The sequence below is a fragment of the Natator depressus genome, chromosome 3, assembly GCF_965152275.1.
Source record: "Natator depressus isolate rNatDep1 chromosome 3, rNatDep2.hap1, whole genome shotgun sequence".
Taxonomy (NCBI): domain Eukaryota; kingdom Metazoa; phylum Chordata; order Testudines; family Cheloniidae; genus Natator; species Natator depressus.
The window spans coordinates 156,317,682-156,331,358 of NC_134236.1; the positions used below are offsets into that span (position 1 = coordinate 156,317,682).

General features: G+C 44.2%; 1 protein-coding gene and 1 long non-coding RNA gene across 2 annotated transcripts in view; one reads left to right on the forward strand and one right to left on the reverse strand.

Annotated features, from left to right (window-relative positions):
- The window catches only part of ALK (ALK receptor tyrosine kinase), a 527,922-nt gene that overhangs the window by 266,478 nt on the left and 247,767 nt on the right, over nucleotides 1–13,677 (reverse strand). The window lies entirely within an intron of this gene.
- LOC141984148 (uncharacterized) lies at nucleotides 7,297–8,486 on the forward strand. The gene is made up of 4 exons (XR_012638666.1): nucleotides 7,297–7,346; nucleotides 7,458–7,515; nucleotides 8,082–8,186; nucleotides 8,320–8,486. It is a non-coding gene; the product is annotated as an uncharacterized LOC141984148 (long non-coding RNA).

Below are 13,677 nucleotides of genomic sequence, written 5' to 3' on the forward strand. Positions count from 1 at the left end.
ACACACACACAGATTTTTATATTTGATAGTCTCCCACTTCTATACCAACAGGGCTATAAATCAAACACATCCAAGTAGAATCTTAAACAGAGATGCCCGGCAAACCTGCTATTTGAATTTCAGACATAGGGATGTATTCTTCCATCCCCACACAGATGGGAAAGGAGAAAGATTTGACTGCTGTTAGAGTTCATGGTAATTACACATGTAAATCCCCTATGTATCCCAAGGACAATAGACTCCTCCATCTGTAAAAGTATGCATTTAAATTTATAGGGTAGAACTGAAATATCCAGACACATAAAATCTTAATTATGGTTACAGAAGAAATACTAAATACATCATTTCCCCCCATTATGTATACAATTATCATTTGGAATATTAGCTAAATATGTAATACTAATTTGTAACTTGAAATATTGTTAATGCTCTTCCTTTGAGAGCCCTAGTTTTTTAAAGTACAGTAAAAAGTACTTTTATTACTCAAGTTTTCATTAAAGAAATGCAATAGCACATATCCCCGATGCACATTGCCATTGAGTGTGGCAGGTTAATGACATGGACTTTTTTTTTTTTTTTAAATCAGTGCACTGATATTAAGACAGATTTACTTTGCAGCGAATAGTAGATGACTGGGAAGCTGTTCCCATTTCTCATTTTGATTAATGAAACTGAGACACAGTCTCCCCGCCACTCCCCCTTCTTCTGTGGTTGAAAACATATTGAGTTTATGCTTCTTCCACTCTGTTAAAGATTATTTTAAAATTCCATTCTCTAACAGATGGATGGACCCCCTGTACCATTGATGGCTTTTTCAAAGTGGAACACGGATCAACAAAGCCATCTTTCAGCAGTGATTTCAGCATGGAGGAGGTATAAGGGCTCTCAGATGTCCTTTACTTGAGCAAAACTGCCACTGTCTTCAGTGGGAGTTTTGCCCAAATCAGCACTTCAGGATTGGTAAGGGAATATTAAAAGTTGTGAACCCCAGCTCTGAGGTACTGGACCAGATGCTGACCTTACTCCATTTCTACACTGATGTAACTCCACTAATTTATTGGAGTTGTTCCTGATTTACCCTAACAGAACAAGACCCAATAAGCAGTACAATTGTTTTGCATTTATGTAGTGCTTAAAAAAAAAAAAACTTTACAAAGCATTATTCTTCCAATACTGATGCACAGAGAAGTGAAGTGACCTTCTCAAGGTCACACTGCAAGTCAGTGGTCATAGAGTCAGGCTCCTGTTAGCCCACCTTGTACTTTGTCCACCAGACCACAGTTGCACCTATCTGCAATCTTTCCACAAAACGCAGCCTGAACCTTTTGTGGATTTTAACATAGTTGGTGTCTTTCTACATTCTCTTGTCCACCTCCACTTCCTGTAGTCTCTATCAGGATCATCAAAATACTGCAAGAAAGGCTACTTCTGAGCCAGAGTTAAAAATCCAGAGGTAAGACTCTGTGCTCTGACTAAGAGGAACAGCACAGAACCCACAGTCCAAGGAAGGAAGTGTCTTAAGTGGCTTTAAGACACCTTCGTACTCTCCTGATCCATGGCTGCTTTTCAGGGGCTGGAGAGGCCCCAGGCATAGCTTAGACAGTCCTGGGGGCCTCTCTAAGATACACCAGGACCAGGAGGTTGATGTATGGGCTGCAGCACTGCCCAGAATCTCTTCAGTGCTGTTTCATGTCCCTGTCCCCTCTTGCCCTGGGACACCTCCTATGCCAGAGTTTGCAAAGGAGTCCTCTGAGGGCAGCCTTACAGGTGTCTTCCACAGTGCCTGTGGTTCGAGTGTGTGTGTGTGTGGGGGGGGGGGAACGACAGGAAGAGATATCTGGCTGGATAAAGAACTTTTAGATCCCATTTACACCACTCCAATTCTTTTACTCGGCTTAAAAAGGAGCTGGAGCATGGGTGAGGCCCTCACCCTAAATCTAATGAACTGCAAAACGTGGGCTCTTCAAAACCCAGATCTGAATGAAAACTTTACAACTTGCACCCATCTCTGCTTAAAAAGTTTTAATTAGAGCCTGAAAACTACTAGGTTTTGAGTGCATCAGGCAGTTAGAAGGAAGAATTTTATCCTTTTTTAAAGCCACTCGATCCTTAATGCCACTATCCTGTATATGTAAACACCATTTTAAAATAATTCTGTGACTCTCTGGGCCAGACCCTGTCTTCCTGTTCTTTGTACAGTGCCTGGCACAGTGGTGGTCCCAGACTAGGGCTGACGGGCACTATGATAAAACTACTAAATAACATTCTACATAGCTGGAGACAGATGAGGATGGGCAGGCTGCGCCTGGCTCAGGGCAGCTCAGACAGCCCCTGCATCAGGTGCACCGGCCGCTGCTGCGGCAGTCTCAGACCACTGCACCCCTGTACCCACCCCAGCACAGTCTGAGTGTGGGAGGGAGCTGGGGCACGGGACAGGGTGAGGTGGGCTCTGGGTGGCGCTTACCTGGGGAGCTCCCCAGAAGTGGTGACATCCCCCTCGCTCAGCTGCTAGGCAGAGGCGTGGCCAGGCAGCTCTGCGCACTGTCGCAGGCACTGCCCCTGCGTTTCCTGGCCAATGGGAGCTGCGAAGCCTCTACTCTGAATTTTTGTTTACTGCCTGTAACCTGTCCGTGACCTTTACTAAAAATACCTGTGACTAAAATGTAGCCTTAATCATGACTTTATCACATTTATAACGTGCAAGCGGAATAAATTCCAGACCAGTTGTGTGTGTGTGTCTGTCTCTATATCTGCACACACAGCACTTTTATAGGGCCAATTTCAAAGCTTAAAATAATTGAAAGCAAAATCAACTTGTGTGTGTGTGTGTGGGGGGGGGTGATAGACTTTAATCAGAAAATGTGAATGGTAATTGGAAATCATTTAAGGACCCCTTACTAAATGCCCAAAAAGCCACATCAAGGAAGGCGGCCATGCAGGTTAAAGGAAGACCTGGTTTAAAGGGGACATGAAGGCAGCTATAAAAATAAAAATACATAACACAAATGGAGAAAGGGGAAGTTGATAGTAATGAATATAAAATCAGAAGTTAGGAACTGTAAAAAATTGGTAAGGGAAGCCAAGGGACACAAGGCAACATCTATGACCAGCAGAGTAAAGAATACTGAGGAGATTTTTAAATATATTTGGAACAAATAGAATCCTAACAATTGTATTGGTCTGTTACTAGATGGAAATGGTAGAATTGTTAATAATAATGCAGAAAAGACAGAAGTGTTCAATAAATATTTCTGTTCTGTATTTTGGGGAAAAAAATATCTCATCATATGGTGATGATGACACTCTTTCCATTCCACTAGTATTTCTGGAGGATGTTATACTGAAGCTACTAAAGCTAGACGTTTTTAAAATCAGCAGGTCCAGACAACTTGCATGTAAGAGTTGTAAAAGAACTGTCTGAAAAGCTCACTGGACTGTTAATGTTGATTTTCTATAAGTCTTGGAGCATTGAGGAAGTTCCAGGAGACTGGAATAAAGTGAATATTGTGCCAATTTTTAAAAAGGGTAAACAGGATGACCCAGGTAATTACAGACCTGTCAGTCTGACATCGATCCGCAGCAAGATAATGGAGCAGCTGATACGGGACTTGATTAATAAAGAATTAAAGGAGCATAATATAAATTTAAGCCAATAAACACATGGTTTATGGAAAACAGATCCTGTCAAACTAACTTGAAATCTTTTCTTTGATCAAGTTTGATTTATAAAGTCAATAGTGTTGATGTAATGCCTTACAGAAGTTGAAGTATGTTTCACTTGGTACTGCATAGCATTTTTATTAAAAACTACAAGAATATAAAATTAACATGGAATACTTTAAATGGACTAAAAGTTGGCTAACTGATAGGTCTCAAATGTCATTGTAAATGGGGAATTGTTGAGTGGGTGTGTTTCTAGTGGGGTCTTGTATTGATCAGTTCGTGCTATGCTATTTCACATTTTTGTTAATGACCCGGAAGAAAACAAAATCATCACTGATAAAGTTTACAGATGAAACAAAGATTGGGAGTGATAAATAATGAAGAGGATAGGTCATTGTCATAGAGTCCTATCCAGGACCAGTTGGTAAACTAGGTGCAAGCAAACAATATGCATTTTAATATTGCTAAATGTAAAATGTTTACATCTAGGAACAAAGAATGCAGGTCATATTTACATGATGGGAGACTCTGAAAAAGATTTAGGAATTGTGATGGATAATCAGTTGAACATGAGCTCCCCCCATGAGATCCTAGGATGCAAGTAGTATAAGGGCCCTACCATCAATCAAACCCTGACCCCGCCCCTTGACCCCTCAGCCCCGCCCCCTTGACCCCTCAGCCCCGCCCCCTTGACCTCTTAGCCCCGCCCACCGGAAGTCCCGCCCCATGGGTTACTACTTCCGGGGTCAAGGCTGCCACATGACCGGAAGCAAGGTGTGTCATGGGACACCCACCCCACCCCTTGACCCCTTTAACCCCACCCCTTGACCTCTGCCCCCCACCCCCCACCCCACCGGAAGTCCTGCCCCATGGGGTATTACTTCCAGGGTCAAGGCTGCCACGTGACCGGAAGCAAGGTATGTCATGTGAACCCTCTAACAACTCCTCCCACTGCCCTCTACCAATCAGGATGGGTTTCGCCCCATAGGACTTCCCCCCCAAGAGGAGCTTTGACCAATCAGGGCGAGTTCCGGAGCGGGGTGTCCTCTCCGGAAGTGGGTCTTGTGACCCCTCTAACAACTCCTCCCCCCCCCCACCCTCTACCAATCAGGATGGGTTTTGCCCCGTAGGACCTCCCAGAGAGGAGCTTTGACCAATCAGGGCGAGTTCCGGGGTGGGGGTGTCCTCTCTGGAAGTGGGTCTTGTGACCCCTCTAACAACTCCACCTCCCACCCCGCTACCAATCAGGAGGGGTTTTGTTCCGATAGGACCAAGAGGAGATTTGACCAATTAGGATTAGTTCCGGGGGCGGGGTGACCCGTCCGGAAATGATTCGTGTGACCCCTCTAACAACTCCTCCCACCAACCTCTACCAATCAGGCCGGCCCGAGAGCAGATTTGACCAAAATAGGGCAGGTTCTGGGATGGGGTGAACCACCCAGAAGAGGGGCGTATGACCCCTCTGCCAATCAGAGCGCAGCACCATCACCCCATAAGGCCCAGCGTCGGGCAGAAGAGGCTGTCTTTTACCAAGAGCGCGTGTTTTAGAAATCGTGGAAACATGGACTCCTTCACCACCCCCGTGAGAACTTCGGACTTTGTTTTAGCCCCGAGGGCCTTCAACAAACCGCGGAGAAAGCGCTACATCAGTGACAGTTCCGAGGAGGAGGAGGGGGCAATTGAGGGGAGCCCTTTGGCCCAGCCATTGATGGATACCCCGGACCCTGAAACCCAGCCGCTTGTGGGGCCCCACGATGAGCGTGATGGCCTCTTGTTGGCCACCCCCCGGGAGGAGGAAGGTGATCGCAGCTCGGGGAAGTCACTAGTGGACAAGATGAACGCTCAGGTAAATGAATCCTTAAGAAGTGACGGTCGGGATGGGGTTGTAATGGGGCTAGGAACCAGGGATTGTGTAAATCAAAAACCGAGCAGTGGGGTGCTTACGCTGTTTCTTTTTTGAAAAAAATCTCTCAACAGCTCAATGATGCCTTTCTAGAGGACCCGGAGACTCTGGACAGCGTTGCACCAAGCAGCGAAGATGAACCGGGCCCACCTTGTTTTTGCTCAACGCCAATACAAAATGTTGAAGAGGACTCCGAGGATGACGGCTATGAGGAGTTTAGGAGGAGGCTTGGCATGGAACTGACTGAGCCAGTGCCACGTCGTGAGCGTAACAAAGTCATGCGGACTATTGTACGCGTTGCTGTTTATTCTGTTCTTAATCACTGTCTTAGGGAAAAGCTTTTTGAAGATTGTGAGGGCTGTGTCATAGATGCACCAGGCCAGCGGCACCATGACTGTGTGACTTGGACTTCAGTGGATATAAACTGCAAGCTCCGGGGCCTGTGTGCTGAGCTGTGTTTGGAAAGCTTATTAAACACTGTGATTGCCATAGGTTATGCTATGCAATGTCTATGCCTAACCCAAGAACATTTAGCACAAGGGGTGACCTTGATAAATGCTGTGCAATTCAGTGGAGACCCTGACCATGTTTTAAAGAAAATGACCAAACCGGAAGATGCCTGCTTAGAGCGTTATATTGACCGTCTGGTCCGCACAAAAAGTTACAGAACCCTGCTTAAGAAAAAGGCTATTTGTAAGAAATCTAAAAGGATTAAGTTAGAAAATGGTGAGGTGCCAAACATGCGATATAAAACTTGGTAGCTGTAAATTTAAAAAAAAAATCTATTGAAAAGGGCTTTGTGACTATTTGTATTTCTGTTAAAAGGTCTCTGGCCCTTAAGGGAGCTTAAAGTCTTTTTTTCTTTCTTTCTTTTTTTAATGGAGCATCTTGGTTTGTTTTGAAGGAGCTGTATGTCTTTTAAATAAAAAAAATTGTTTGTGAGAACCTAGCTCTTGTGTCTTTTGTGTAAGAGAGACCCATTTACAGCAAAAAAAAAAAAAGCTGAAATGTATGTTGTGGGAGGGGGAAAAATACCCTAAAAATGTGTTTACAATAAAACAAACGGGGATGGTTCAGACATGTGGTTGAGTACAATAGAGTTGACTTATTCTGTTGAACTGAACGGGTTTAACCACCCCCCCCCCCTCACTGAATAGCCAGGGTGACTGTGATTACTCACCCTTGTTGCCATAGGGTTAATTTTGATGGGGGTGCACCCATAGTAAGGGAGGTGGGTGGGTGAGGATGGTGAGTTCTGATTAATATGAAATGAAATAAAACCTCAGGAGTTTGCAGATGCTATTGGGCAGTTTAAATATAACCCCTGGAGTTGGTGGAACGCTATAGGCCAGTCTAAATATGGCCCAGGAGTTGGTTGAAGGCCACGGGGCACTTTTTCTAGAAATCACCCCCCGTCCCACCAAACTTTAAGCATGAAAGAACATGTTTTTAAAAACAAAAACAAGCCCCAAGACATTCATTGATATCTGCAAAGGGCCCCTCACTTGAAATGGTTACTGTAAGAAGGCCCTACAGGGTGGGGGGAACAAAAAGTATTTGAACTTAAAAAAGAAAAGCAGCCCAATTGTGCAGAAAAACTTATTCCCCACCCCCGATCACAAAAGGGAATGCTAGGGAGGGGTGATCCAATCAACCTGCTAACTATTTTGAAACAAAAGAGTTAGGATGGTGTAAAAAAAAACAACAAAACCTCAGGTAGCTTGGAGACTGTCTCTTTCAACAGAAACTCTCTTGAATTGCTGCTGGGCTGCAAGTGGAGGTATGTTCCCTGGTTTTTTTTTTTTTTAACTCTGAAAATATATATATATTATATAATGCCATTTTTTGGCCATGCTATCTTAGTAAATAATGGTGCATATCTGTATTGCAGTGTGATCTGTTTAGCATGGAGCCAGTAACTTTAAGTTGCAGTTCATCACCAGGCCAAGGTAAAAACCATTTTTAACTGTAGTTGTGCTTAATAACTTCAGGTATTACATAGGTTGAATAGGGATTTGGGAGCTAATACTAACTAACATTTTGGCTTGTTTTTCTTACCCCAAAGACCCCAAGCACACATGGCTGGGGCAGGGCGGGGGCCAGAACAACCAGGGATCTTTTTAAAAGCATGTGGGTTTATTGAAAAGTATTTTGTTGCAAACAGTGTTTTAAACTCTGTGTGTGTGTGTGTGTGTGTGTGTGTGTAAAACATAGGCGGTTTTTAAAAAGTATATGTCTACAAACTGATGGTGATGGTGTGTTTCCAATTAACAGGGTTTTTACTTTGCAAAATGAGATGTATTTAAAAAAAAAAAAAAAATTGTGGGGGTTGTTTTCAAAGTGGTAGAAATAAACTCAAAACCTGTGATTGTTGTACAGCCTGAAATGGATTATTTTGTTTTAAAGCTATGACTTTTTTAAATAGAAAAAACACTCTAATGGATATTATTTTATTTTATTTTAAAGTTTACTAGACAGTTTCATGTGTTTTATTAGAATGTTGTTTGCTTTACAGCACGGTCAAAACTTGAGCGGGTAAAAATGCTCAAAAGAAAAAGGAAAGAGACAATTGAAAAGAAAAATTCACAAGTATCAGTGACAGATGGATGGATGAAGCCGGGTAAATATATTTTGCTTATTAGTCTGGTTAATTTATGAGGTTTTGTATTTTAAGTACATACATAGGTGTGGGTGAGAAAGCTGGCAAAGTTACATTTTTGTAAAATGCTTTTTTTCCCCCCTCCTGCCCCAAGCAGGCATATGCAGCCCTTCTGACAAGGCTGTAGTGGGAGCTACAAGGACCCCTCCCCGAGAACCACCAAAGAACCAGGAATCTGCTTTGAGACCTTTATCAACGCAAAACAGCACAAGAGTGCAGATGAAGCATCAGCCCAGTCCAAACCTCATTTACGTCAAACCCAAGGACAAAACATCCACGCAAAGACAACTCCAGTTCCTCAGCGGCCACCGCCACGCCAAGCCCTGAGAAAACTGTGAGCGAAAACGCCCACATTTACAAACCCGGAACAGGCGCTCTAGGGATTGTGAATAAAAAACCAAGGATTGAAAACACCTGCGATGCCAAGGTATTGCAACCATGCAAACACAACTCCAGTTCCTCAGTGGCCACCGCCGCACCAAGCCCTGAGAAAACTGTGAGCGAAAACGTCCACATTCACAAACCCGGAGTAGGCACTCTAGGGGCTCTGAATGTGTGCAGAAACACACACATTCACAAACCCAGAGCAGGCACTCTAGGGGTTGTGAATAAAAAACTAAGGACTGACAAAGATCCCCCATATTCTAGTATTTGGGAAGAGTTTGATGCTTCATTCAGAAAACTGATGGATGCTGTATCTTCGGGGAGTCTAAAACTACGGCATTCTAAAAAGATTTGGAAAAAATACGACGCTTTGTTCAGAAAACTGATGGACGCTGAATCCTCAGGGGGCCTAAAAGAAAGGGGGGCTGGAAAGGGTGGCTCTGATCAGGCATGACTAGGTGTGGAAAGGGGTACCCTCAAGGGTGCACATCAGCTCGTGTGTAAACAAAAGGGCGGACGGCGCTTGGGGGATAAACAGATGGCTGCCAAAAAATTCCAGGCCAGGGTCGCTGTAAAAATTTTAAAAAGGGCTAAAGAGGTAATGAGGGAAAAAAAACAAAAAGAGATGCCCCCTACCAGAGGCTCTCAAACTGGCATGTCTGAAAATGGGGAGGCGAAATCAGACTCTGGTTTAGAAAATTCCCCAGAGTGCTCTCTAGACGGAGGCCCATCGACTCCCAATGCCCCTCACGGAGGCGTCTCAGAGTCTGACTCTCAATTAGTATCGGATGTAGAAGATGCCACTGATGGTTCCGTAGAGGAACCCCCAAGTAACCCTGAAAATGCAGAGGTGTATATGGAGAGAGTGAGAAGTTGGCAACGTGAATTACCTAGATTTGGGGGGTCGGTGTATTGTGAGGAGTTTCGTTTTGTCCATCTTGAGCAAATAAATTCAGCTCAACAGGCTTTTGAAGCCATACACAGAGGGATACAGCTAGTTCTTGATGATGTTAATGGTAGGGTAGGCCCTGATGATTACGTACAGTTACGTTTAGAGAGCCGTCGTTTAACTAACCCTTTGTTTTCAGTCAGAAGAACTAGGGATGAGCTGTCCGCTGAGGATTTCTTGAACCAGACCTCAAAGCTGCTTCAGAGCAATAGAGAATTGCATTTCGATGGGACGTTGCGCCTTGTTGTGACAGTTGTAAAAAATAGGGGTGGGGGCGCTCGAAGAGTTTTAAATTCTATCCTTAGTAGTCAGATTATTCATAAAAAGAGACAATGTTTAGTAGACCTGACTTACACCGGTACCAATCTATGTTTTGCGGGAGGGCTCTTGGCTGTCATGGCCGGTCATAAACCTACAGATGCAGAATTGTTAGCAGAGGCGAGAAAGTTGCACGAGAAACTGGGGTGGTCAGATCAAAAAAAGGTTATGCTCACTGATGTAGCAAAGTTTGAACAGCATTTAGGAGTTAACATACAGGTGGTGCTGTATGCGGTGAAAGGTGGCTGGGGTTTTTTTAAAATGGGGGGCCCCGTGTACCCTAAGACTTATTTCATCCTGTTGCACAATGAACATTACTATGGGGTTCTGGATGTGAAAAAGTTGTTCGGAGCAAAAAATTACTGTGAGTTTTGCCACACGGTGTACAGTCACGACCATTCTTGCAGGTATCGTTGCCGTCTCTGCTTGAGCGCAACATGCTCTGACAACATGGGTGTGCAGCTGAGGTGTCCTAGCTCTAAACTGTATTGTCGGTCCAAAGAGTGTTTAGACAGACATGTCAACTGTGCGTCAAAAAACCAAGTTGAATGCCTGTCTAAAACTTTGTGCGGTAAGTGTCAGGCGTACGTGGACAAGCAGCACAGGTGTAAAGGGAGGCGCTGTAAGCAGTGTCAGGGTTTGATCGTTGGAGATGTAGACATTCACCTCTGTTTTATGGACAGCCTTAGAAAGCCCGAATCATCAGAAAAGTATATTTTTTATGATTTTGAATGCATGCAGGAGACTGGGTTGCACACTCCCAATTATATTTTTGCAATGTCCCTAAAGCCGGAAAAATCCTGGGAATTTAAGGGTGACGAATGTCTTTCTATGTTTGTTAAGACCTTTATTGGCAAAGAGTTCCAGGACTACACGTTCCTAGCACACAATTCCAAAGGTTATGATGCGTATTTCTGCGTTAGACAGTTACTGAAGGAAAAGATGTGCATAGAACTGATCACTCAGGGCAGTAAACTAATGTGTGTGGAAGTTAAGGCCCTTGGCATTCGTTTTATAGACTCTTTAAACTTCTTGCCCATGAAGCTTAGCAAGCTCCCACAGGCGATGGGGTTTGAAGGTTGCAAAGGGTATTTTCCACATTTTTTTAACACTTTAGAAAATCAAAATTATGTGGGGCCTATGCCCGGTGTGGAGCACTACGGTGTAGAAAGCATGATGCCCAGGGAAAAAGCAGAGTTTCTCGACTGGTATCAAGACCACAGCTCTGAGACTTTTGACCTGCAGAAAGAGCTTGCGTATTACTGCCAGCAGGATGTAAAAATTTTGAGACAGGCTTGTATCCTATACAGAAAAGAAATTATGAATATGACGGAGAAGGTCGATCTAGTAGAGAGAGAACCCGGTAAATTCACTGAGATAAAACTGTGTATAGATCCGTTCCGGTACATAACGCTGGCATCCGTCTGCATGGCTATGTACAGGTTTATGTTTTTGGAGCCTAACACGGTAGCTCTTCTCCCTCCAGACAACTATCACAGACAGAAAAAGAGATATTCGACCCCATCTATCCAGTGGCTGTTGTATATCTCTCAAAAAGAACATATACAAATACGGCACGCTTTACAGGGTGGGGAACTACAGGTAGGCCCCTACTTTTTAGACGGTTATGCCAATATGGACGGGGTACACACAGCCTTTGAGTTTAATGGGTGTTTTTTTCACGGCTGTGTCGTCTGTCATTGTGAAAAAGCACAAAACCCTATGATGGGTACAACTTTTGGGTTTCTTTATTACAAGACGCAGCTCAAGACCGACTATCTAAAACGGCTTGGTTTTGTAGTGAGGACTCTTTGGGAGCACGAGTGGGTGGTGATGAAAGAAACAGACAGGGAGCTTGCGAGCTTTTTAAACCGAGCCCAGTTACCCCAGCCTCTTATGCCTAGGGATGCTCTTTTTGGGGGGAGGACGAACGCCATCCGTCTATATTATAAACCTAAGCCCGGGGAAGAAATCCACTATTATGATTTTACCAGCTTGTACCCTTTTGTAAACAAAACGAAAGACTACCCTATCGGGCACCCCGATATAGTTTATGACAAATTTGGACCCCTTGCAAATTATTTTGGAATTGCAAAAGTTAAAGTGTACCCCCCACGAGGCCTCTTTTTCCCATTGTTACCTGTCAGAGTGGGCGGCAAGCTTATGTTCCCGCTATGCCGAACCTGCGCGGAAACCGTGCAGCGGGAGACGTGCACCCACACTGACGAGGAGAGGGCCATCCTGGGGACTTGGTGCACTGTGGAATTGAACGCAGCCATAGCGAAGGGGTACGTGGTGGCTAAAATCTATGAAATCTGGCATTTTAATGAAAAATCTGATAAACTCTTTTCGGAGTACATAAAATTACACCTCCGCCAGAAACAAGAGGCTTCAGGGTATCCCAGCTGGTGCACAGACGAAGACAAACAAAATAAGTATGTTAACGATTTCTACCAGAAAGAAGGCGTGCTTTTACGCCGACACGAGATCAGGCTAAACCCCGCTAAACGCCAAATTTCTAAACTGTTTTTAAATTCTCTGTGGGGTAAATTCGGCCAAAGAACCAACCTACCCAATACCAGCATCGTGAGAGACCCCGACGAACTCTTTCACTACCTATTTTCCCCCAACTACGAGGTTTCATCCTGTGAGTTTATCGACGATGAAACAGCATGCGTATCTTGGAAGCACGCAAAAGACCGTTATTCTGTCTCTGGCAATACCAATGTTTTCATAGCCTGTTTCACCACCGCTTATGCCCGCTTAGAACTATACAACCTCCTAGACGGATTGCAAGAGCGGTGCCTGTACCACGACACTGACTCTGTGATATTTGTGAAAAGGGAGGGGACCTGGAATCCCCCTCTGGGGGATTATTTAGGGGACCTCACGAGCGAGATCCCACCAGATCAACACATCACCGAGTTTGTGTCGGCAGGCCCAAAAACATACGGGTACAAACTGTCGGGAGGAAAGGCTTGTATGAAGGTCAAAGGTATTACTCTGAACGTAGCAAACTGTGAAAAGATCAACTTTGACAGTTTGAAAGATCTAGTCCTGGACTATTGCACGGGTCTGCGAGAGAACCCCTCAAAAAAGATAGAGGTGCAGCAACCCTCTATTGTAAGAAACAAAAATCAGTGGCAAATAGAGACAAAAACCCTTAAAAAAACACAGAAAGTCGTTTACAACAAGAGGGTCCTAGGAGAAGGGTTTAAAACCCTGCCCTACGGTTTTTGAAAAATGGATACGAGGTGGAGACACCCCTTTTCTGCAATTCTCGCGGGGCCTAGCAACTGCGGGAAAAGTTACTTTATAAAAAATGTATTGGATAATGCCAAACAAACATTGTCTGTTACGCCTGAGAATATTGTGTGGTGTTACAGTTGTTGGCAACCCTTGTATAAAGAACTGCTCTGTAAATACCCCTTTATCAATTTTGTGGAGGGTCTGCCTGATGCTTTTGACGATGACCGTTTGTTTCCTACCAATAAAGTGAACATGATTATCATAGACGATCTGATGAACTCCGCTTGTGAAAGCGATGAAATCGAGAAAGCCTTTACCAAGTACGTGCATCACAGGAACCTGAGCATTATGTATATAGTTCAGAACGTATTTTGCCAGGGAAAAAAGAGTCGCACTATTAACCTAAACACAAAATACATGGTTCTGTTCAAAAACCCCAGGGACAGATTACAAATTGCTACACTCGCTCGGCAAATGTACCCCGGCAAAGCTCAGTTCTTTCTAGAAGCTTTTGAGGATGCTACCAAAAGGCCTTATGGCTACCTGGTGGTG